A 22,932-nucleotide genomic window follows, 5' to 3' on the forward strand; every position below is an offset into this window, starting at 1 on the left:
CTCCCCTGCCCCCTCCTCATTTTGCCCCAATCGCCTAGCCATCCTCTCCCTCATTCCTTTCCATCCTTCTCCTCCCTGCATTTCATCTTACCTCTCCTCCTCCATGAGCTTCTCCCCACTTCTCACTCCTCTTTTATCGCCTCTGCGGTATTTCTCCCCCATTTCTCCATCCTCTCTTCTCTGCTTGCCCTCCGGCCCCCCGCCCTGCCTCACTCTGTTTACTATTTAATTGCAGTCCCTCTGCGCTCACGGAGGCCTCTCCCTTCCCTCCCCTAGTCTCCCCGCCACTCTATGGTTCTCCTCCTGCACACACGTTTCTGAGCTTTACCCTGCACCCCATTTTCTCTCCCACCTCCATCTCATTTTCATGCTGTCTGATTGCTTCCAAGGCTGTAGCCAGCCTCCCAGGCAGAGGAGCGGGTCCCCGGCGCTGGGTAATTGCTTACTAGAGGGTGGGAAGGCCCTCTTAGCCCTTCAAATGGAATCAGGAAACTGTCAGCGGAATTAAACTCAGGCCCTCTAATTATGCCCTCGGTTCACGAGTGATGTTTTCATCTGAGCCCCTGTTGGATCAGTGTTTGTCAGAGAAAATCAGTAGGACCTTGTCCACAGGCAGCCAGAGAAAATGCAAAGAACCCAAACGGCTTTATTGTTTGGCCCCCCAATTCTTTGACAAACCTCCCTTGTGGCATTGTGTCCCTCTCCCCCTCCCACCCTCCCCTTTCTCTTTCCTCATGAGGTCATGAAAGGTAAGTCTTCCAGTGGGCGGGCTGGGTACCAGATCAGCAGCTCACTCTCCTCCTGAGAAGCCACACCAGCTCCAGGCATTGTCATCTTACAAAGTCTTCTCTCTGCTCCCATCAAAAAAAAAAGTGTAGGGACTGTGCGTGGTGCCAGCTGGGTACTAGACTGGTTGGGGGATCACTTTGTGAATTATATAATGTCTAACCACTATGCTGCACACCTGAAATTATATAAAACAATATTTTTATATGAGTTTATAAAAAACTAATATAAAAAATAAAAAAGGTTAAAAAAGTTTTACAATGGGGTTTTCTGCTAGACATTAATTCAGAAAGTGCAAACCCCCATCTCCTAATCTATCCACGTTTAAAACCTTAAAACACTTAGCTAAAGCTGCCTTTCTTTCACTCTTGGATTGGAGTGGCTGCGGGCTCTTTCAGCCTGAAGGCAATCTGTTGTTATCTGTAAACTTTTCAGATTCAAATACAGTCATGCATGGCTTTGACCATTTTGTTGTGTGAACACCATAGAGTGCATTTACACACACCTAGATGGTCCAGTCCACTGCACCTCTGAGCTACATGGTCCGGTCCACTGCACACCTGGGCCACATTGTCCGGCTCACTGCACACCTGGGCTACACTGTCTGGCCCACTGCACACCTGGGCCACACGGTCCAGCCCACTGCACACCTGGGCCACCTGGTCCAGCCCATGGCACACCTGGGTCACACGGTCCGGCCCACTGCACACCTGGGCCACACGGTCCGGCCCACTGCACACCTGGGCCACCTGGTCCAGCCCACGGCACCCCTGGGCTACCTGGTCCAGCCTAGTGCTGCTAGGCTACCAACTTATACAGTGTGTTCACATACTGAATACTGTAGGCAGGTACGTATTTGTGTATCTAAACATAGAAAAGGGGCAGTAAGAACACCGTATAAAAGCTACAGTGTGTGTACATGCATGTTGGGGACAGGGGGAGGGCTGTGGAGGGAGGCTAGGAAGGAGAGTGGACATCAGGGGAATGAAGGGAGGGGGGAAGGGAGAGAAAGGGAGAGGAAGGCACAGCAGAGGCAGAAAGAGACCCAGAGAGATAAAGCTTCAGACAGAAATAATGAAAAGGGGGGAAGAGAGACAGGGAGGGACAGTACTGGGACGAGAGAGAGAAACTGAGGGAAGAAAAGTGAGTTTGTGCGCACGAGTGTGTGTTTGTGTGTACGTGCATGCACTGGTGAAATTTCCAGTCAATACTTCCTTCCTCTCCACCCATTTCCCCCTATTTTTAGTTGGACTTTAGGACTTTTACTATTTGTGTGTGATGGTGGGAGCAAGAGCCATTTGGCTTCTGCTTCGGTTTTACAAAAGGGGCCCAAAGTTAGACTTTTGATCTAGGCCACTGATAAGTACAGTCTGCTGTAAATTCATAGAGTAACTTAGTGTCAATGACAGAAAACTGACACTGGTAGCCAACTGCCAGAAAATTGTCATGAAAACCGTGCAAACCTACAGTACCTTTGAGGAGAATGGTGCCCTTGGAGGCTTCGCCCAACGTCACAGGCCCTCCAACAGCGCTGAGAGGATGTCCACCCGTCCGCCACGTGGAAATGTGCGTGCAGTAAATGAGCAGTGATTGAAATGCTCTGTGTGTTAACGTTTCAAACGTAGCTTGTGATCAGCGGCACCGCTCGTGTTACGCTGACTGTCGAGCAACATGTTTTGGGTTCCACTTAGACGTGGATTTTTTTCTCAATAAAGATTTGTACTATTTTCGATCTGTGGATGTATAACGCCGACTGTACTCATGGATCAATGCCGTTTCAGAAAGAGGACTTGAGAATCTGTGGATTTTGGTATCTGCGGGGGTTCAATCCCCTGTGGATCCCAAGAGACAGCTTACGTTTTGGGGGAACCAAAAGTTACACGTGTATTTTCGACTGAGTGGGGGGTCAGCACCCCAATCCCTGTGTTGTTCAAGGGTCAACTATAGTTTCTTTGTGTGTTTGTTAAAAGTATACAATAAGCATATCTCATAATTTTTATACCCATCTTTTGGCCTTTTTCCATTTAGTTCAATATACCAGAACTCTCACAAAATGGCTTTAATTGGCCTCTTCTGACCTCACGGGGGGCCTGGGAGCTGTTCCTTAATTTTAGGAAGCCCAGAATCCATCCCCCTCTAGTATTTCCTTTGGAGAAACACCTTTCCCCAACTCTCAGCCCAGGAAGTTCAGGTAGGGCTGGACTGGGACGTGGTTGGCCAATCAGAACATCGGATTCCCCTTGGGATGTGCATGAGATCAAATCTGCCTGTTGAGACTGAATTTCCGACCTTTGTGTTAGACTGTTACGGAAGACTCTCTGCAATGTGCTTCTCTGCTGGGGTTGCCAGGCCTGGGGCTCCTGGCAGCCATTTACCAGCAGGAAGTGGAAGTCAGGCTGGGAATAGATGTAACACCGAGACTGAGAGAGAGCTGGAGAGGCAAGGGTACGAGTCTCCCGTTTCTTGCTGTAGATAAGCCAGTGCTTAAGCCAGGGGCAGTTGTCCTTCTAGCCCAAATGGGAGCTCTGGAAAGGGTTTTAGAAGTCCAAGTCCTATGGTCTCATTTTACAAATGAGGAAACCAAGGCTTCGAGACCAGGAAGCTAGAAAGAACCAGGGGCAGCCTGAGAATCCAGTGCTCCTTGTTCTCTTGTCCACAGGAAGTTGGGCCTGATGGCCATGCTGGAGAAACGGGGGCCTAGGAAAAACAGAATGAGCATCTGGAATTCAGACTTTCAATGAAATTAAATTCCTTATACATGTTTTGAGCAGCATCTATGTTCACGTAGATAACCATCCGATACGTATTTGTCACAGGTGCACTATGTGTGCTGTGCCAGGTTCTGTGCTGGGATTTCAGGTGCGGAGGTTTGCACACACAGACTCAGGTGTGGGAGTTTGCAGGCAGCCGAGCGGCGCTGTGCAAGCGGCACACCCCCGCCCCTGGGACGGCCCCTCGCACCGTGCAGTGCACCTCAACACGGCAGCTCCGGGGCTCGATGAGCGCTTTTGCTGGAGGCTGTCAGCCCCTTGTATGGGAATGCGGACGTGAGTAGTGAGCCAGCGCCCACCGCACATGGGCGTCCGTCTACACAGTCCACGTGCAGTGACAGCCCTGCGTCAGATCTAATTCCCTGACTTTAAAAGCAATGAGAAAAGTGCAGGGGGCATGCGAGGAGAAGCGGTCTCATGCCCCACTGAATGCCAGGCTTTCTTAATCATTTTCAGTGATTGGGAAGAGGGGGGATGGTGGGTGGGGAAGCCAGCGGGGAACTGCTGGAAGACAAGCACTGTGGCCAATTAGCTGAGATGTTACAGTCAGTGCATCCCCGCCTGACGGGCTCATTAAGGCCCAGGGCTCCTTGACAGGGTTGGGCTGTAGCTGAGTGCGGACGTGGACTCTCGGCCTTGCGTGTGTGTCCACAGTCGTGTGCTTCTGCATGTGCAGGTGTGCCCGTCCCAGCGCCCCTCGAGTCCTGCCCACATGCCCCCCTCGAGGGTCTGTGGCTTGTGCTGATTGTTTCACCCTGAAGTCTTCCCCAAATATCACACGATTTCCCTGCACGCGCAGATATTTCCTTTTGAAAGTTTAATCTGAAAGCTCAGTGTTCAGTTGCCAAAGGCTGTGAACTCATTTCTCCTGTCATTGCCACTTGGCGAGAATGTCATCATCCGTGAGGCGGGAGATGATGCTAAAGGAGGGTGCGAGGGGAGGAGAGGTTGGGGAGGAGGGGCCCACACCCCCTTGGAGACCCCTAAATGCCACAGCAATTAGAGACCCAGGGCCCGAGGGAGCGGCCTTTGTGGGAGCCCACGTGTGGGTGGTGGGGAGGGTCCTCGGGGGCTGACAGCTTGGCCGAGCTTCCTGGGCCACGTGGAGATCGCTTGGCCAGTGCCCTGGGGACAGCAGGCAGAGTCCCGGGTGACTTCTGTAATGAGAAACATTCCTAAACAAGCGTTCTGCCTTTTGCAGAATCACTGTTCGCTCTGTGACCTGGTGTGGCTTATGTAAGGGTCCTTGCAAGTATGACTTCTTGCAACTGGGCTGGGAGGCTTTGCAGACAAATTGGCTTGTTACTGGTCAGTGTGCGTGTAGCCAGCTGCCAGGGTCCAGGCAACGCTGAGGCCCACACACACTCAGAAACGCTGCCCATCCCGTTCTGCCTGCTCACGTTGAGTTTTCTATTCCCTTGACATTGTTTCCACTTCCCTGTCTTACATTTGATGTTATTTTCTTTTGTTTAAAAATGTATTTTTTTTCAATTATGAAATAGTTTCATGAAAAAGCACTGACGACATAACTGATACCAGTTTGCTCTTCCCGTCTCCATCCCTGACCCCCACACAGTTCCGACTCCTTTGTGCTGGATGTCTTGGGTCACCTCATGTTCATTTTGGGAGTGGACAGTTTATATACCTAACAGGAACAAGTATTGAGGACCTACGGTGTGTGCCCAGAATGTGCTAGACACTTCCATTGTTGTGTGTCCCCTTTAACACTCCCAGGCAGCCCGAGGAGATAGGCACTGTGGCCCCTCTTCACATGAGGGTCAGAAGTGGTTAGTGATTGGCCCAGGGTATGTAGCGTAGAAAGTGACTCAGCTGGGATTCGATCCTGAGACAGAGTGGCTTCCAGTGCTCTCTGAGTTAGACAGCCTGTGTTGTGTTAGCGAATGGTAACCAGCGCTGGGTTAATCACAACGCTTGGAGCACGGGCTGTTGTGGTGAACGCTTTCCCTCTCCGGGCCTCAGTCTCCTCCCCTGTGAAGTTGGTATAATATTGTGGATCCTGCCTTCCTCACCAGGTTCTTGTGGGGACTAAACTGTTTAGCACATGAGCAAGGTGGTAACAAAGCAGTGTTGGCAGGATGGGGGACATCGATGGGCCCTTTAGAGTCGTCCCAACATCCTCCAAATAGCCCAGGGCCGGTGGCCCTGGTAGGCACGGCCTGTGACTCCAGAGTCCACGTCCAGGCCTGAGGAAAGGGTGGTGAATGGCCGAAAGCTTCCTTCTCTCGTGTATGTATCCTCTCATCCACTGCCTAAAAATGGGTGATTTTGCTTTCAAAACTTGACTCATTTCTCTCCTGCCCCCAGGAAGAGAAACCACCTTTCTGAAGCAAAGTCAGCTTTCAGGCTTTCTCACTGGCACCCTTCAGAGCACACAGGCTGTGTGCATCCTGGACCTAGGAGGGAGGAGGGGCTCGCCTGGTGGGCAAGCGCTGTTCGGGTGTTTTCCGAGCCCTGGATCCTGTCATGGGCCAGGTGGCCAGGTGGGCTCCTTGGGGGCTGGCTCAGGCATCACTGCCTGACCTCACGCTGCCTCCAGGCAGGGCAGCAATCCACTCTGGTTAGACACGTAGAGCCGTGGCCAGGATCCTAGCAGCCCGTGGGTGGTTCTAAGGCTGGCCTGGAAAGATGCCAGGAATGTATTTGGAACAATGACTTTGGCCTTTGTTTGCATCTGCTTTTCCGAGCAGCTCCTGAGGTGCCCAGCCAAGGCCCCCATCAGGCCAGGATTTTTCATCAGGCAGTGAAGTCCCTTCCCCTCCTGGCCCACAGCCAGAGTGCTAGGGACCCACAGCCCCATGCTGAATGCAGAGTTCGGGGCTGCCAAGCTTGCCCTTAAACCTAGGGGCCCACCCTGCCTTCCTCCAGCTTCCCACTCAGCATCTTTGCTTCCAGGGCAATCACCCCAAATACTTACCTCCCCCCGCAAACAGCAAAAAAGAGCAAACAGAAATGCCACGCATTTGAAATTCCCTGAGATGTCAGTATCTTTTTACCTCGATGCGGACCATTCTCTGAGATTCTGTGCACTCTGGGGTCACAGCTCTCACTGAGCACCTTCTGGGGAGGGAGTCCTTGGCTTGTTGCTAGGAGACAAGAACCCTCGCCTTTAAGGAGCCCCAGCTTCAGAGCTTCCTGGGGGGTCAGGAGTGAGGACTCGCTCTCAGGAGCTAACTCTGTAAAGGAGGAAAGGTTGAGAGGTTGGAAAGTAGCATGTCATCCTCTTCCTTTTTCTTTTATGTCAACTTTGCTAAGGACATTTTTTCCCTTATTACCTCATTCAACCCTCTCAGTAACTGTGAGTAGTCAGGGAAGGGATTTATCCCCATTTTAGGGAACTAAGGTTCAGCGAGGCCAAGTGATGGTTCCAAGGTCACACACCCACTGAGGGATTGAAGCCAAGACTCAAATGTATTTGTCTGGCTCCACGTTCAACCAGTGTCTGCTTCCAAGGATCAGTGTTTCACCTGGATGTGTTGTGAATGATACAAGTCATTGGAAGTGTTTGAAGGATAGAGAGACAGCTTTAGGATGGGGGAGTCCAGGAAGGCTTCTTGAAGGAGGTGGGCCTGGGCCGGGTCCTGGGCAAAGGAGAGACTCTCTCCAAGCAGAGGGGAGATGACCTCTCAAGGTTGCTCCCTGCCCATGGTCTCTCTATTTTGCAGGATCCATATGCCATCCTCACCCCTATCTCCACCTTCCTCACCAGGGACCCAAAGGTTGGAAATTAAAAAGTCGTCACTTGCTGGAATAAGGCAGCTTTGGGCCCTGGGGCCGGGCCGGTGAGGCCCATCCTTGACGGTGCCTGTTCACAGCTTGCCTGGGCTGAGACGATGGGAAAGTCATTACCATCTGGCTGCTGAGCCAGGCTGGGCAGAGGAAGGACACCGTGGCTTGGCTGGGGTCACCGTCACTCAGGCTCCACTGGAAGCTGCACAGGGGCCGACTTGTCCCCTGGTCCCACTTTTCCTGACACTTCTCTCTGCCAGCTGCTCTCAGACTCACATCCCGGCCTCAGCCAGGGCCTGGAGAGAATCAGTGAGAAAGTCTGGAAAAGGAGAGGAAAGGCAACACAGAGCCCTTTTTATGTATCAGAGAGAAATTTCCATAGCCTTTGCTTTGACCTTCGTGACGATGGTTCCTGAGTGTCTGCTCTGGGCCAGGCAGCGAGTCTATGCTGGCGGTGCTGAGAGAAGTCAGTGTCCTTTCTTCCGTAGGAAGCTGTGTCTGCTGTGTGGTTATGTGACGGGGACTTGACCCAGCTTGTTTTTTCGTGGCAGCTCAGGCTTCACCACTGAACAAGGGTCTGGGTTTCAGATCTAGGAAGCGGAACACGAACTGCAGGCAGAGTAAGAGGCACCAATTCCAGAGCTCCCAAGATCCAGGCGGTGAGGTGGGCGGGTGGGAGAGGTGGGAAACCGGTGATTACAAGTCCCATCCAAGAGGGGGCGCCACTCATCAGCTCCAGGCACCTGGCTCCGGGAGGAAAGCAGGGCCCAGATTGCCAGTCTCTGGATTTGGGGAAGCTGGAGATTCGGAGTTTCAACGTGTAAATATCTGAAACAGTTGACAAGTAATTCAAATAAATAGTTTAAAAACGTGGTGTGGGAAACACATGTGTGTACACAGACACGTGCACACGTGCGTGCACGTCAGATTTGGGCCATGAATGATGACCTGGTCATCTCCGCAGTAGAAAGAGGAAGCCTGGAGAGTGAGGGCAACGGGGGACGGGTGCTATCAGAGATGCTCAGTTGATCTATAAAATAAAGAGCTGGAATGAAAAAGTCAGAGAGAGAAAGAAATAGCCTGCATGTGGAGGCTGGGGGCGGGGCGGCGGGGGAGGGGGCGATTTGGCCTTTTTGCTGGAGAGACATCCGAGGAAAATAGTCAGGTGTAAGAGATGTTTGAAATGGAGGAAGGGGGTTTTGATAACGATTGCTGTTTGGGTTACAAATTAGATCACTTTTAAAGTACTCCAGTAGAAGCTGACATTCCTTTAGGGAATTTTACGTGGCAGCTGGCTGAGTTTTTGTTTTTTAACGTAAGTTCTTACAAGCCTGGATTACGTAGAACCACAGCTTCTATTTAGGTTATAAGTATCATGCAGTGGTTCCAATTTCTTGCCTTATATGGAGTAACCTCTATGAATTCATTATAATATGCTTGGTGAGATAGAGAAGAAAAGGTTTCGTGGGTGAGGGTCATTCTGCCAGCCTCCAGTATTCCCAAAGGGAGCACGGAACGAGAGAGAGGATGTCAGCCTTGGTTCTCACAGGCCTCTCTGGTGAGCTTTCTGTACTGAGTATGATTCTAGTACAGGTGTGTGTGTGTGTGTGTGTGTGTGTGTGTGTTTCATCCAAACGGATTCTAAACACAAGCCACCCATTTCATATAATGCCTAAGTAAAGAAGCAGTGATCTGTTCCCAGACTGGAAGAACAGAGGATTATTGGACTGGTTGAGAAATATTCTAGGACTTTGCATCCTTTTGAGGGATCTTCAAGCTACCTGAGTTTTGTCGTGTGTGCTGACCTTTGTGTGCTATGGCCAGATTATCCCATTGTTTTAATGCCATGCCAGGAAGTTGGGCATTTTATCCTATGGATCCTTTTTGAAGCAATGGGAGAAGGGGGTGGGTAATATGATTTTCCAAACCGACCTTCAGAGTCCAGCTCAGGAAGGTAGGAATGTGGACAAGATGACTCCAAAAGGTCCATCCACCTCTGTGATTCTAAGCCTGTTTTCTGGGGCCTCTATCTTCTAAGGGGCCTTCCCAGTTGACCACCCCAACAGGTAGAACCCTGGTTTATGTGATGGCAGTAGTTCCTGTCTGCCTCACTCATAGGTATCTATCTTACACTTCACCTGCTTATTCATTCATTCATTCAGCAAATATTTATTCTTATTTTCTCCATTGTGGGCATCATGTCAGGTTTTGTGGATAAAAAAGATGAACAAGATATACGTACCCCACTCTCCTGGAGCTTATGGTACAGCAGGAAGTTGACATCATACAAATAGTGATTTAGGTATAAATGTGATCAGCGCCTGACAGGAGACTTCCAGGCATTATAAGAACGTCCAAAGAAATGACTTGATCACTTCTGGGGGTTAGGGACCAAAGATGACTTCCCCAAGAAGTGTTTCTTTTTCAACTGAGAGTAAAGAATGAGTAAGTGTTAGGAGTAGAGGTAGCAAGAGTGCTTCAAGTGGAGAGAACAGTGCGGCCAAGACTTTGGCGTGGGAAGGGCTTGTAGTATTTGGGGAATGCAAAAGGGCAGCGTGGTGGAAGTGTGGTGAGAGACGAGGGAGAAGGTGGGAGACGAGACTGCAGGGACAGTCTGGTAGACCATGGGAAGGATTGTGGGGGTTTTCTCTGGGGCAACAACAAGTCACTGGAAACTTTTGACATGGTACTATTTGCACTTTCCAAAGATTGCTCGGGCTGCAGCGGAGACTGGCTAGGAAGTGCAGGAGGCCATTGCGAGGAGCCAGGCTGGAGTGACCGCGGTTTGCATGAGGTGTGACAGTGGAGATCGATAGACGCGCACAGATTTGAGCAATATTTGTTTGATGAGCTATAGGAGGGGAGCGAGACGGGGCTCCAGGGGCCTGTGTGTATGTACCACATCCAGCCTGGAGCTCGGCAACTTCAGTGACTCCTCCACCTGTGAAATAATCGATTTTGTATATTACGGGCACTTAATAATGTTTTTAAAAAATGACAGCTTTACTGAGATACAGGTAACTCGTCTACCACAGCACGCAGCCATTTAAAGTGTACAATGCAGTGGTTTTGAGCACACTCGCAGTTGTGCCACCATCACCACCATCAATTTTAACGCATTTTCATCACCCCAAAAAGAAGCCTTATAGGTCATTAGCAGTCACTTCCCATTTTTCTCCTACTTCCCACAGCCCTGGGCAACTCCCAGTCTATTTTCTGTCTCTATGGGTTTTCCTACTCTGGATGTTTTGTATAAATGGAATCACAATATGTGGCTTTTTTCTGTCTTTCACTTAGCAGCATTGTTTTCAAGATTTATCCACATTGTAGCACGTAAGAGCATTTCATTCCTTTTTACTGCTAGATAATTTCCCATTGTGTGAATAGACCACATTTTGTTATTTGTTTATTAGCGAGTGATCATTTGGGTTGTTTTTGCTTTTTGGTTATTACAAATAATGTTTCCGTGAACATGTGTGTATAAGTTTTTGTGTGGACATATGTTTTCACTTCTCTTGGATATAAATACACCTAGGAGAGGAATTGTGAAGTCATTTGGTAACTATGTTTATCCTTTTGAAGAATAGCCAGACTATTTTCCAAAGTGGCTGTATGATTTTACAGTCCCACCACCTGGTGGGTGCCAATTTCTCTGCATCCTCACCAACACTTGTGATTTTCCTCTTTTTTATTATGGCCCTTCTTGTGGGTGGGAGGTGGTATCTCAGAGTAATTTTGATTTGCATTTCTCTGATGGCTAATGATGGTAAGCCTCTTTTCACGTGCTTACTGGCCATTTGCATATTTTCTTTGGAGAAATGTCTTTTCATTAAGTTGTTGTAGTTCTTTATATATTCTAGATACAAATTCATTATCAGATATATGATTTTGAATCATTTTTCTCATTCTGTGGTTTTCTACATTCTTAAATTGTGCCCTTTGAAGCATGAAAGCTTTTAATTTTGAGGAAGTTCAATTTATCTATATTTCTTTTGTTCTTATGCTCTTACTGTCATATCTAAGACACCATTGCCTAATCCAAGGTCACCAAGATTTACACCTATGCTTTCTTCTGAGTTTTAGAGGATTATCTCTTACATTTAGGTCTTGATCCATTTTGAGTTAATTTTTGGATATGATGTGATGGAGGAGTTTAACCTCAGTTTCTTTTTTTTAAAACTTGTGAATATTTGGTGGTCCCAGCACCGTATCTTAAAGAGACTATTCTGTCCTCATTGAATGGTCTGGGCACCCTTGTGAAAAATAAGTTGTCCATAGATGTGGGTGTTTATTTCTGGACTCACAGTTTATCCCATTGGTCTATACGTCTGTTCTTCTGTTAGGGCTACACTGTCTTGATGACTGTAGCTTATAGTAAGTTTTGAAATCTGGAAGTGGGAGTCCTCCAACTTCATTCTTCTTTTTCAAGATTGTTTTTGGTTATTTGGGGCCCCTTGCAATTCCATATGAATTTAAGGATCAGCTTTCCTTTTCTCCAAAACAAGAAAAATAAATAAAGGCCCTTGGAATTTTGATAGGGATTGTATTGAAGCTATAGCTTGCTTTGTGTAGTATTAATATCTTAATATTAGGTCTTCTGATCCATGAGCATAGATTATCTTTCCGTTTATTTAGGCCTTCTTTAATTTCTTTCAACAATGTTTTGTCGTACTCAGAGTATAAGTTTTGCACTTCTATTAAATTTATTCAAAAGTTTTTTTTAATGCTATTGTAAACAAAATGGTTTTTTGAATTTTATTTTAAGATGCATTCATTGCAAGTGTAGAGAAATATAACTGACTTTTGTATATTGATCTTGTATCCTGCAAACTTGCTGAACTCAACGAGTTTTAAATATATTTAAATAATTTAAAAAACTATATTAAATACATAGTTCTTTAAGTGGATTCCTTAGGATGTTTCTACATGCATGATCATGTTGTCTGGAATATAGTCTTACGTATTCCTTTCCAATTTGGACACGTTTTATTCCATTTTCTAGCCTGATTACTCTTGCTAGAACCTTCAACATAATGTTGAATAGAAGTGAGAGTGCACGTCTTTTTCTTGTTTCTGGCAATAAATGTTTATTAAAGGACATTCATTTAGATGGCAAGTTTCTTGAAACTATTTTGCATGAAAAGCAATCAGAACTCAACAAGACAAACAATAACATGATATTTGAACCATGGACAGACATTCACTCTGGAAAGTTCTCTGTCCTGAGATCGCTCCATAACGATGCCTCGGTGTTCAGTGACAGCAGACAATGTCTTCTCCTGAAACCATGGACTCTGTGACGCGTGGCCCAGGTGCCACTTCAAGGAAGGGCTTGTTGCCTAGCTGCTGGGAACGCAGTCAGCAGACGGCCTGCAGCTGTCAGCCCCTTAGGGGTTAGCTCAGCTGCCTTGCCCAAGCTGACACCTCTTCCCTGGAGGCCCCCATCCAATGACTAACTGGATGCGGAAGTACGAAGGCATGATCGTGTCACCCCAACTCAGGACAATTCTGAAGACCATCCCAACTCTCGAGCTCCCTGTGGGCTCGGCCAAGGCTGTTGTCGGGCCTACACTGTATCTCAGCTTCTCTCTCTTCCTGCTTCCTTCCTCTCCTTTCCACTGGTGTGGATCCCAAAGGCACGCCTTCCTAAGCATCCTGCACACTCCCTCCATAGCGCTCTGCTACCTGGGGAACCTCACCTGCAGTGCTCAGGCCTGCCTGTTTCTGTGTGATGGGTCCCAGCACCTAAGTACCTAGAGAGCTTTGTCATGAGACTCCGGAGGGAGTGTGGCTGCCACCACTCTGATTTTGGCCCAGCGACACTGATTCTGTGCTTCTGCCCTCCAGACCATGAGAGAATAAGTTGCTCCTGTTTTAAACCACCAAGTTTGTGGTAATTTGTCACAGAAGCTTCTAGGAAATGAGTAAACTTGGTTTTATCTATGCTTTCCTCTCTGAAGGGTCTCTATACTCCTGAACCAACATTGAAGACAGGGCAAGCGCTCCAAGTACTGTCTGCAAACATTTTACAGAGAATGGGGGGCTCCGCCATTGCCTGGGCCAAGGGCCTTGCAGGCAGCTCTGCTGAGGGGCAGGGGACGTGCATGTGCAACTTCCTGACTCATTAGTGCAGGTCGGAGCTAAACCCACGGGGAAGACAACAGGTGTGGAGGCTCCAGGATGCAGGCTCATTTTAAACCCTGTCAGATAATTTATGTTTCTCCTTACGACTAGGAGGTGAGTCCACCAAGACAAAGCGAATGGGACCATATGTTGCATCATCTCGATTCCTTCCTTTATGTGCATATAGTTTGTCTCATTGTTACATCCTTATTATCAACTGGGGACCCTGTTTCCCGGGAAAGTGAGTGAAGGAAGAGTAGATTCGATTTACGTGAACTTAACTTTACTTGGTCAAATCCAACTGTGATCTGCGGTCCCCTCACTCTGGCGGCACAAATGCAAACATTAGGCATTGCCTCCTCATTTATGGCATTTTCTTTTTTGTAACCCAAGGATTTGGTGACCTGTATTCTTTCCCCTCAATTTACTAACTTAATGAGTCTTATTTAGGAGTCTTGATAACTCCTTTCACTCTGCTGCAGTCGGCTCCCCATGGATCAGTACTGTTAACACTTTTCCTCTAAGACAGTGAAGCTTTGCTTAACAAATCCACAGATGACGCAGCTGTAAGGCAGGGCTTTCCAATTCAAGTGTGGGTGACAGAATCAGGATGTCTAAAGATTTATCATTGTTTAGATAGAAAGAGATATCCAAATGAACATACTGAAACAAAACAGAAAGAAGTATAAAATCATACATTTGGTTTCAAGGTAATCAATTGTACTTATACAGGAATGGTGAGAACTTTCATTTTCCAAATGAAAACCATTTATGTGAAAAAGATCTGGACGACCTAGTTGAGCACAGGCTTCATGTGAACCAACTGTGTGACGTGCCTGCTAAGAAGCTCGCACCGCTGTAGGCTGCATTACTAGGAGTATAGTGACTACATTGAGGGAGGTCATTGTGTCCTCAACTGGCCAGGTTGCATATGGAGCTGGGTTCTCTTCCAGTGAAGGATGGGTGGGATGTCTGAGGGGAGAGTTCAGAGGAGGAAGATGATAAAGGACTTAAAACACGAGGAATGGCTGTGGAATCTGGACAGTTGTCCTGGAGAAGAACAGACCAAGGGCAGACAAATTGCTTCCTTCGAATTCCTGTGTGAAGAAGATGCCGCCCAGGGCAGCCCTGGGACCAGGGCCGGGCGGGTCTCAGCTCACACAAGAAGCCAACTCAGAGCCGTCCAGCCCAAGCGGGGGTCACTCTGAGCGTTCTGGGGTCTTTATCTTCATCCAGAGGAAGGGTGGACATCTGTCAGGAATGCCCTGGAAAGATTTCCCACATTTGGAAAGAAAATGGACCAGATGAGCTCTTTCTGACTCCGACAGCCCCTGATTCTTTGAAGTCTGTTCAGACACCTCATGCACTGTGTGTGGTAGGCAGAGTGGTGATGTGATTTCTGGTCCAAAGAGGAGAGTTGAAGCGACTTGTCTCAGATTGCAGAGGGGTGGCTGAGCCGGGATCAAAGCACAGGCTGACTGACGCCTCGGAGCCCTGGGCTCTTTCCACAAGACTGAGGTTCACCCTGAGAACCATACGGAAACGTGTAGGCAGGAAAATTGGTTTTGATTTCATACCTGCTGTGACAATCTTGGCCACGAATGAGGAGCCCCTATTAGGCCGGGCCTAGGGGAGGTCTGGGGGGAAAAGCTTCTCCTGGGGAAGAGGCCCCGCTCGCTGTGATTTCCTGAAGTTCAGGCTTGCTCTGCCGCCTCAGCCCACTTTCCTGGCTGTGCACACCAGAGCGAACAGTGACAACAGTGGCCAGTTTCAAATCATCACTCTGGGGGATGGGACACTGGAGGGGCCAAACCAAATTGGCCAGACACTCACTTTTTGCTCAAATCGAATGGCATTTCCCACACTTGTTTTTTTGGCTTTTCTGTCCTTGTGAAGCCGCAGAGCTGACACACATGGTATTTTTTCCTTCATGTGGTCGGCTCCTGGCAACAGTCATCCCTTGCCCGGTCACAGGTAGGAGACACCAGAGGCAGGGAGATGGTCAGGAGGTCCTGGGGACGGCCACCTGCGGATGGTGAGCTGGTACGTCGGAGCAAGAGGTGCATTGGAGAAATAATACAGATGTGTTACCTGCTGGTTCCAGGTCTTCCTAGCAACTTGACGTACTGAGCTTTACGAGGTGCCTGGGGCACTGGCTTTGGTAGTGCACAGACTAAAACTGGAATGATACAGAGAAGATTAGCCTGGCCCCCATGCAAGGATGACATGCAAATTCGTGAAGTGTTCCATATTAAAACAAAGAAACGACAACAACAACAACAAGCAAAAGAAGGGGGCTGCCCAGGGAGGACGTTGGGCGGTGCAGCGCACTCGTGGTGGCTACATCCCCGACTCGGCAGCCCTCGCTGTCTCTGCCTCCATGTCCCTTGGGTTTCTGTGGCAGGAATGGGCATCCTTCCTAGGAACGGTCATGTGTGGCATTCTGCTGCCCCAGGACCATCTGGCTGAGAGCTGACTTTCATGTTGAGTGCATATGTGTTCACCCAGGTCTTAATCCCGCCCCTGCAACATGCAGGGATTGTCAGGGCGCATCCGCCAGCGAGCTCCTAAGCGCCCCTTTTCCTTTTGTGCTCCTTCCCCCTCCTGCTCCCAGAAGCAAATATTTCGCACCTGACTCCCAGCCCAGGCGGCAGAACCCATCCACCTCTTCCAAAAGGCGACTGACTAAGCGTTGTCACTAGGCAGCAAAGGAGCAGCTTCGATTGCTCGGAAAAGATATTACAGTTTTATCTCCTTGTACTGTTCAATAAAACATTAGTATCTCAGCATTTTTATTTAACAATAGGCAACCTTAGGCCAGTAATTATGCAACAATTATAATCATAAAAACTGCCCCCTGCTGCTCCCCTAGAAACACGAATATATTAAACCAAGACCAACCATCTATACGTGAGCAGCAAAGCCCCTCATTTTCAATGTCCCTGCAGTGCACCATGGGAAGCTAATAATTCACCCTCTAATTAGTACCCCTTCTGCTGCTGTTGGCCCAAGGACAGACAAAGAGGGAGCGGCTTCCTTACAAACTTGCCTTGGTAATCTTTAAACGTCGGGCTGCTCTGCGGGTTGGCTGAGTGGAGCGGGCAAAGTGGGGTGTGCAATTAGAGGTGGGCAGGAGCGCACCTCGTCCTGCCGGCGTCCTTCCCCTAACGAGCTCGGGCAAGCAGGGCTCCCCACCCCCAGCCCATCCCCCAAACCCCTTCTCCTCTGAGACGCACCAGATTTCTTCTAGCTTGTCCTTTACTCAGTGAAGAAGTCACCGCCCCTCTGAGGGCTGCAATGAATGCATCGGGCTCCGCAAGCTGGAGCTGATGACGGTGGAGGCTGCCCTGGCTGGCTGGGGAGGGAAGCCAGTGACAGGGCAGTGACAGGAGAGCCTGAGGACGGTTGTCACCCCAGAGAGGAGTGCATGTGCATTTCCCCAAGTACCTCCACAGTGAGTGGCCTGGTTCCTTTAGCTGTCGCCGCTTCTCTGGCCCAGCCCAGGGCCCTCTGAGGACTGGTGGGGTCATGGCACAGATGGCAAAAACCAAAGTCCAGGTCAGGAGACTGTCAGCAGGGGTGACGAACACAAAGGTTTCCAAGGGCCCAACCGTGCAGGGCGATAGGGAAGGGTGGGGACTGCGGTGAATGGTGCTCACACCCCCACCCGGGGCAAACGCGGCCCAGGCTAACCGATCAGCAACAGAACACAGGCCTGCTGCGGTGGACTCTTCAGATTCTGTCAGAGAAACCTGAAATCTAGATGTTTTTTAAGGTAATATCTTTGGAAGTAGGTGTTTTTAACTACCCAGAATCACACAGCTGTGTATTATTATTAGTATTACTTTTTAAGTACAATGTGTTTCTCCAAGCCGGACACATGCTTCCGGTGTGGGACGTGTGGGTTGCCGCCAGCACAGGGCCACACAGCTAAATGACATGGATTTCTCTGTATTGAGTTTTAGATCTAATTTGACCGTTAACTGGCCTGCCCTGCACCTTCCCGGTGTGGCCAGCCAGTCGGGACCGTTCATCGGACAGTGGGAACTAGCTTGGAAGGGAGTCGGGGAACAGCTGGGTACAATTAAGCAGCCAGGATTAAGTCTAGCTTTAAAACGATGGGGCATTTTTCTCTCCATCACCAGCTCATTAAGCTCCCCACTCTGACAGCTGGAGCATTCCCAAGGCTGGCTGGAGCCAGGTTTTCTTCTTCCAGAGCCCACTGGGAGCACCTGGGATTGGGTAGCGAGCTTCTCTGTGACCTGAGATGTGAGGGCAGCAGACGGCCGAGTCACGAGCTCCTGGGGTATTTGAACTGACTTTCTCAGAGCCTCTCCCTCCATCCAGAGAACTGGTCCTGCCAAGGGCTATGGATGGTGGAGAACTGAGCTGAGAGGTCAGACCTGCTTGACTTGAAAAGGGGGGGAACAGCCCCCCAGGCTTGCGTTGGACCTGCCATTGCTGCCAAGGTCTTCTGGCTGCGAGCCTTTGCCACAGCACTGCATGTCTGCGGCCCCCACTGTTACCAACAGGGGTGTCTGAATCACTGTTTTTTCTTTTCCAGGGGACTCCCTAGCAGAGGAGAATGCCTGCCTTTTATTTGACCCTTTTGTTTTTCTCAAATAGCACAGACGGAAACAGTACTGGAGCTCTCCTCCTAGCTGGGGCAGGAGGCTGCGCCCGGAGTGTTGTCAGGCCGGGAAGCTGCAGCAGTAATTGTGTGTTGAGAAGACCGCCTGCGTGCTCTTGGGCTGAGCTTTTGGCAGGAAAAGCTGAGCGCTCTGTTCCTGGGGAGCAGGTTGTGTTGTATTTTATAATTTGCTTTTTAAGCATTAAATTAAAGAAATGTACACTAGATCTTGATTCAGTGCTCCTCTGCCTCCCGTCCCCCAGCTCTTGGTAACAAAGGAAGTGTCTGTCCCATCCTTGAGTTCTTGGTTCAGGTATCTACCATCCAAGGGAACAGAGGGGAACTCACATTTGTTTACCTGTTGGTAGGGTGACATTTTCTCATTCCATTTCCATTTCCCATTTCTCATTTTCATTTTCTCACTTAGTTTCTCATCAGTTGCATTTTTTCATGATGTAGAAATTATTATCCCCATTTGCAGATGAGGAAACCGAGGCCCAGAGAGATGAAGTAACTTGACTCAGGTCACACAGCCGGTAAGAGGACGGAGTTAAGTTTCAAATATACAGAGAAAATTCCAACCCGTGCCGTCCTACTGTCCTGGGCTGACTCCCTCTTTTCATCCTGCAATATGTGATTTTCAACTTGGAGCATGCTTCTGAGAGTCCCGTCTTTCATCCCAGAATTTTGGAATCTGGGATGCCGGGCCCCAGGTATGTATTCCTTTGCAAGACCTCACAGGCGCTCCTGATGAATGCACACACCGGTTTAGAAAAAGGACTCAAGTCCTGGAATCGGAAGTCCGTGAGGTGAGCCCTGTCTGGCGCCCCTTCTCACCTCTCAACCTCAGTTTGTCATTGTCATAAATTCAGTTCCAAAACGCACGGCCATGGAAGGCTGTCCAGGAGTCAAATGACATTCTAGACACGCAGGTTCTCTGTAAACTCTAGAGTTGTTGGCCATCACTCTTGTAGACACCTGGCAATTCGGGCCCGGTCTTCCCCTCCAGAGTTACACAGGTTCAGGGTCACACTGGAACTGTTCATGAAGAGTCTGTATTTGAAAATCCAACAACCTGGCTCCTTCCTGCACAGTTGTTCGTTGATGATTAAATTATTGTAAATTAGTTCTTCTTGTAGTGTAATAAATGTCGTTAGCATGACTAATCACACACCTGGTTATACAGCCCACTCCTCCTCCCCCAATGTATTTTCTGCGTCCTACACCTGATAAATCCTGCATTGACATGGAGCCCTTGTTAGGGCTGATGAATGGTGCGTGGGGATGTTTGCTGGGCCTGTACTCTGGCCACTCGGCGGGGAAGAGGTGGGAAGAGGTGTGCAGGCCTCCTGTGGTGCCAGATTTGCCCTGCTTTTCCGGCGTGGCATCCAGGCATCTTGTTTCTCTTCCTGTTATTATGTAGTCGCTGCCATGACTGCCAATTGTTGAATTCACGGTGTGTCGGCCACTATCACACGCCTTCCTGCTCAGTATTTTACTCATGGATGCATTGCTGTATTTATCCCGTACAGAAACCGTATGATGTGGCTACTAAGATTCTTATTCCCATTGTGAGGAGAAGCACACGTTGACTCAGAGAAGTTAAGGACACGTTGTCCTTTAGGAAGTGGCAGAGCCGAGGTTCATGCCTGACTCAGAAGCGTACGCTCGCCCCATGGTACCACACTGCCGCCCTGTGTGGAAAGGGTCAGCTAGACCCCCTCTGCTGGGAGACTTGGGCAGCTCGGGTTTGCCGCGCGGTGGTGACGGGTGAGCCAGAGGTTTGGGGCGCTGCTGAATGTGCCTCACTGGTTATGAGTGTGGTGGAGTGGCTGCTGATCGGCGTGGGGACGTTGCTGGCCGTCCGCCAGCGGCCACAGTGGGTGGGGGTAGACAAGGGAAGGCTGTGTTGTGCTGGGCGCAGAGAACCGGACCTTAATGAGAAGCCCCGTGTTCTGGTCCTACGTGCGTCTCCCTCCTGCCTCCTGCCCGCTGCTTGCCCGTAGGCTCCTCCCCTAACCTGTCTGCGCCTCGGCTTTCTACCACAGGGCTGTTGTGAGGATCAAATGAAATTAAGGCTGTGAAAGCAATTTGTAAACTGGGAAGTGATTTCCATATGCAAAGAGCTATTTTTAACCTTAGCTGTCTCTGTCCTCCGAATGAGGACAGCCAGAACTCAAGACCTGAAGCCTTGAGTTTTGTACACCTGGAAACTCACCTTCCAGCAAGCGGGTGGGTGGGTGGTAAGGGCCGTGGTCCACGCTGAGGGGAGGATGTCAATTCTGGATCCTCACCCCAAGGCCCTTCCTGTGGCCTCGTCAATGGGAACGTTTTTTGTACTTCACAGAAAAGACGCGTTCTCGAGAGTACATTTCTGCAAAGATCGTAAAAATGAGGCCCCTCATTTGAACACACAGCAATCCGAGCTGTATTTCTGCTTTGCACTCTACCTTCCAGTTCTAAAGACAGCTCAGCCAGACCCCCTGTGTGGGCCGAGTCACACTGGGTGGAAAGCTGTCCAGCACCTGTACGTCGTCCACTGTTTCGGGACAGCCGCACAGGCACCTGGCCCAGGCTTTGCATCCTTGTTTTTACAACTCACAGGAGCGGCTAGGTTTGGGCTGAAGGGCAGCCAGCAGGAAACAAAGGAAGAGCTGTCCATGGTAGTAAGAGGTCTTCAGAGCTTGATTGTCTGGCAGGATGAACCCCTCTAAACAGGGAATGTGAGTGACTTGCAGGCTGAAGGAGCCTTAGGGTGGATCTAGACAAGTCATGACAACTGTGGGCCACGTGTGCTGCTCCCCATCTCACCTCCCCCTCCTCCCTCTCCTCGCTGATGGCAGAGATCCCTAATTAATAATAGCATTCTTTCCTGGTGAGCCTCAGAAGTCGTCATCTGTGTATGCTGGGCAGCCATCCACGGGAAACTGGAGTTGACATAATGTAAAGAAACGCAGCTGCCGCTGCTCTGGTGCAAATCACTCGTTTTTAAGAAGAGGGTCTCAAGTCCCAGAGATTGAAGGAGATTTGTTTAAGATCTCTGGCAGACGGAGAACCAGAATTTTTTTCACTTTACATCCTGGAAACTCGAGTCTCCTCTAAACCCATGTTGATACGTTGATACCATTGAATCTAGAGTCATTTCTGTATTAACTTTTAACAGGTTCCTTAGGAGACGAGAACACCTACTGTCTAGTGGGAGGAAAGATAAGAAAGTATATTAGGTATCTACCACTGAATAGCAAACCACCCCAAAACATCTTAAAACAACGATCATTTATGATTTCTCATGAGTCTGTAGATCCATTGGCAGTTGTGCTGAGCTGGGCTTGGCTAATCTGAGACGGACTTGCTTATACACCTGTGGTCAGCTGGTGGGTCATGTGGGAATGGCGGGTCCAGAATGCCCTCAGTTGGGACTGAGCCTTTCCTTCACGGGACCTCTCGTCCTCTCGCTCGCTGGCCCAGCCTTGCCCTAATGGCAGTGGCAGGGTCCAAGTTGAGGGCAAGGCTCAGAACTGGCACAGTGTGTCTCACACTCTGGTGGCCAAAGCAGGTCTCAGGCAGCACTGGGACGAGGATGAGGGAAGCAGGGCGCCTAGGGCACACAACTTGAGAAGGCCTTCACTCTCACACGTTGCCCTTGCCCTTGCATGACCCTGGGAATAAATGCTTCCTTAAATTTTGAGCCCTAGACACCTTGTTTGTCTTACCCTAGGCTTGTCTGGGCCACAAGCCTAACTCAGATTTAAGGGGGACAAACACAGACCTTACCTCTTAATGGAAAGCACTTTAAAGTCATATTGCAAAGGTCACCCATACGATGAGGCGGGGGAAGCAAGGGTCTCCATGCGATCCATCAATGGGAGGGATCACAGACCCTCAATAGTCAGGTGAGCCCGGAGCTTCAGAGAGAGAAGCCAGCGGAAGTTTAGATCCCTTAACTTCATGATTTTCTTCTGTCAGCCCGATAGCCAGTGAGTTCAGACTTATCTCAGAGAAGACTTGGTCCCATCTCCGTGCTCATTCCTAAACATGTCCCCCAGCACCGTGCTCATTGGAGTCAATCGCAGCACTGCCAGGCCCTTGGCATCCTGGGTGTAGAGCAAAGCCAAGGTCAATGGAACCAGTGTTGTGACCAGGACTGCTAAATACAGTCGTGGATTTCAGGTCTCCACAAGGAATAGGCAGAGCTACCGATTATTTTAACATTGATCGCCAATGACACTTTTGCACACAGTCAAAGCTTATTTTACAGTGTGTTTGGCCTCACTGTCTGCGCTAAAATATGAGCTGTGTGCTTTCTCCAGTAGGATTCTAGGAATTTAAAGAATTAATGGATTTTCAGTTGAGATTTCTAAAGGATCCAGGTGTCTGAGTGCAGGTTTATATCTGAACCTGGAAAATGCGAGTCCTTTGAGGCCAGAGGTATTGTCAACAGAATCCACGTCTGGATTGTTGGCTGTAGCCGGGAGAAGCTGTTTCTGCACGATGATGGAAACGCACCCACCAGAGGCATTGTTGTCACAGCTGAATCTAAGGGGACGTGGAAGCCAAGAGTCAGGCTGGGTCAAGAGGACAGGAGCAGGCTACCCCTTGAGTACCGGCATCCACTCTGTCATGATGTCCGGGTTCTGGGTCCTGCATCCAGTTCTGGTCCATTTGTCACGGATGCCTGGACTTGGCCTTTAGGTTTTTAGTCTTCCTCTGCCACCCCACCCCCACCTCTGACCTCTAAGGTCGGCCTGATAGAAAAGCCTGCCCAAAACTGAGTTCTCATCACGTCACATGCAGCGACTTTCGATTGCTTCCATTTACCTGGCCCTGACCCTTTCGCTGGCCACATTCCCTTATGCTTCCTTTATACAGAGCTTT

General features: G+C 49.3%; 1 non-coding gene across 1 annotated transcript; it reads left to right on the forward strand.

The window, feature by feature from the left end:
- Positions 1–15,576: 15,576 nt before the first annotated feature.
- LOC117035658 (U6 spliceosomal RNA) lies at positions 15,577–15,683 on the forward strand. Its single transcript, XR_004425230.1, has one exon. It is a non-coding gene; the product is annotated as a U6 spliceosomal RNA (small nuclear RNA).
- The last annotated feature ends 7,249 nt before the right edge of the window (positions 15,684–22,932 follow it).

The sequence above is a fragment of the Rhinolophus ferrumequinum genome, chromosome 15 (genome assembly GCF_004115265.2).
Source record: "Rhinolophus ferrumequinum isolate MPI-CBG mRhiFer1 chromosome 15, mRhiFer1_v1.p, whole genome shotgun sequence".
NCBI lineage: Eukaryota > Metazoa > Chordata > Mammalia > Chiroptera > Rhinolophidae > Rhinolophus > Rhinolophus ferrumequinum.